Source organism: Octodon degus, unplaced genomic scaffold (genome assembly GCF_000260255.1).
Source record: "Octodon degus isolate 3935 unplaced genomic scaffold, OctDeg1.0 scaffold00014, whole genome shotgun sequence".
NCBI lineage: Eukaryota > Metazoa > Chordata > Mammalia > Rodentia > Octodontidae > Octodon > Octodon degus.
Genome location: NW_004524590.1, coordinates 14,761,478 through 14,764,519, shown reverse-complemented (window position 1 = coordinate 14,764,519; position 3,042 = coordinate 14,761,478). Strand labels below are relative to the sequence as shown.

Sequence of the window (3,042 nt, the reverse complement as noted above, 5' to 3'; positions counted from 1 at the left end):
TGCTGGTGCACCATGCTGGCCCCACCCCTGGGGCGCACTGAGACAGTGAATGAGACTCGGCATGGTGGCACGTGCCTGTAATCCCAGCGCTTCGAAGGCTGAAAACAGGAGGATCACTACGGGTCCGATCTGTGTAGTGAGACCCTGGAGACCCTGTACTAAATGGATAAAAATAAATAAATAAATATACAAACTTTAATTTGATCAACAATAAGAGGTTTTTTTAACCATATCACTTTCTAGACCTAAAGTTCTTACTTTAAAATAATCTAATAATTCATCGATAAGTTTATAAATGAATTTAAAATTAATCACTAAAGTGCCAGCCAAATAGCTCAGCAGATTAAAGCGCCAGCAAGCAGGCGCAGGGCCCAGGATTGCATCCCAGGGGCACTCTGAGACAGCCATTGAGCCTGCGTGTGGTAGTGCATGCCTATAATCCCAGCTCTTGGGAAACTGTAAACAGGTAGATCACTTGAGTCTCATCTAGTAGTGAGGCCCTGAACACCCTGTAGACCCTTCCTTAAAATGCAAAACATAAAATAAGATAAAACAAAGATAATGTACTGCAACTTTAAAATCTCTTACAGACACACCAAACCCAACATTACACATTAATCTAAGAATATCTTTCATGCACATTTTGAGGTTACTATTGAACATACTAAAGCAACAGCAGGTGCAGTATATGTTATAATTGTTTAAGCATTTTCAGGAAACAGGCGGTCTCCATAGAAAAGAATAAATCTAGATCTGTGCATCATAGTCTCTCATATTCTTCCTTTGTGAACTCTTATGAAAGATGACCTCTACCCTTGCTGTTACTCTCTGACTACATTTTCACCATGATTCCCAGGAGTAAAGAGGAAATCACTGCCAACACACTGTGTCTGATGAATAGTGCTCGTTTCTGGACTCACACTGAACAGGTTGTCCACATTCTTCTTTTTGGCTCTGACACCTGCATCTCTTTGCATCTATTAATAAATATGGGGGCCTTGAAACATTTTGTATTTTTCTTTTTTTCAACATGTGAATAGTTTATTCCAGCTCTGAGAAATGGCAGACAAATGAACATATCTTTCCACACACTATTCTAAGTTATTTTATTTTACTTTTTTGTAGCAAGGATTGAACTCGGGACCTTGCACTTTCCAGGCAGGTGCTCATGCTACTGAGCTATCTTCCTGGCCTCCACACACTATTCTAACTGTCATTAATTTTTAAAATTTAAAGTACATAAAAATGTATATATGTAAAAATATTATATATATGTAAACATATATATTCAGATCTTAGTCTCATTGGTGTTTATTATCTTTTGCTTTCAAATATGTCATTAAAAGTAACCTAATACTTCTGCCAATTGATCACTTAATATTGCTGGTCTGGCATTCAGTTTTTTAATCACTTACATGATTGATCGAACTGTAAAACAGAAGATGTAAAAAAAAAAACCCTGGATTTTAAGTTACACTGTATGTCAGTTACCCATTGCATGAATTTTTTCATCATCATTCGCAACCTCACACATTCTGTACTTCTTTATGCAGTCTACTTTAGCTTCTAGTGCTGTACATATCTTCATCTTCTGGATAGGACTGCCCTTGATCCATGAGTTTAAGGTCAGGCATAAATGGGGTAGTACCTGAGGTGGGTTCTGATTTTATCACTGTTTCAGAACTGACTTCTGTTGGCCAAGACATTGAGTGCTTCAGGATGTGAGCTGTTTCTTCAGTTATTTCTTTTTCATCAGATATTCTTAGCTTAGATTTTCCTTTAGGCTCCGGGAGTGATTCTTTTTTGGGGGGTTTTGTCCACAGTGATTTAAATGTTTCATAAATTTGCTGCCTTGTAGCATATGCTTTTTTCCCAGTTACCTTAGCAATTATTACTGACTGTAAGGGGTAACAAACAGCTGCTCCTAAAGTATCCAGTCCTAGTGGATAAGCAATTTTCTTAAATCTAGAACCTTTTCTTGCTGAAACCAAGCCTGCCAATCATGAAACTGTAATCGCTCCCAATTTTGGAAGAAAATCTCGAGGAGGATTCTTCAGATAGGCATATGCATCTTTTCCAAATTGTACTGTTTACATTATTCCATTTTTCACAAAGGCATATGTGTTTTTGCACCAGCCAATGTAACAACCAGTTGCACTGCGGATAGATGCAAAGCCCATTTGTAAATAACCAGGCTGCTCTTCAACGTATTTAGATTGAAGAGGTGGCCCAGTATATATGGGGGGCTGCTCTGGTCTTACCAGCTGCTTTTTGGATTCCTCCTCTTTGGCCATACATACACTTACAGCTGTATAGATCACACTCACAGGCTTGCTAGTCAGCTTTCATATTCTAAAGGGCGCCATCTCTTTGACCCTCTCCCTATTTTGTATTTTTCATAGAATTTGTTGGTCTTTGGAACATTTCTAAAGCTGTCATTAAGAAAAATGCATTTTTATGAAAGAAGGCTTTTTTCAATTCAAAATAAATTAGATATATCTGAACAGTAAGTATCAGTATTATATCATGTGTTTCTAAATAAACACTTCAATCTGTGGCATTCTGTGACTTCCCAAAGGTGAAATTAAATGGCTTATATTAAGGAATTGTAATGTTTCATTTTTGGATGTGCTGGAATAAAATCATTGCTTTCAAAATGGGGCAGAATCTCAACAATGCAGGAAAATAGAAAATCATGCCGACAGATAAATACCAGATGCCCACATTTCTGAGAATATGTCACAGTGAAAAGATACCCTAAGGCTTCTCTCTGCTTTAGTTACAAATTAAATAATCTGCAAAGCCCATGAGTACAGTTACACACATATACTGAGATGTTGTTGTTAATAAATGAGAAGGGATTGGGTTGAATTAAAAGAATTTGGTTGGGATCACAAAGTTTCCTTTGATACCTATAGAATAATTCTAGGACTTCTGTTAGAAAAATCTTTCTCTAATGTATATTTTTCACTCAAATTGACAGACACTGAAAATATATATCCTTTGTAGGGAATAGGCAGAATCCATGTTTTGGGTAGGACA

At 37.1% G+C, this 3,042-nt stretch overlaps 1 pseudogene; it reads right to left on the bottom strand.

Annotated features, from left to right (window-relative positions):
* Positions 1–1,500: 1,500 nt before the first annotated feature.
* On the bottom strand, positions 1,501–2,366 carry LOC101586980 (annotated as a pseudogene).
* Positions 2,367–3,042: the final 676 nt, after the last annotated feature.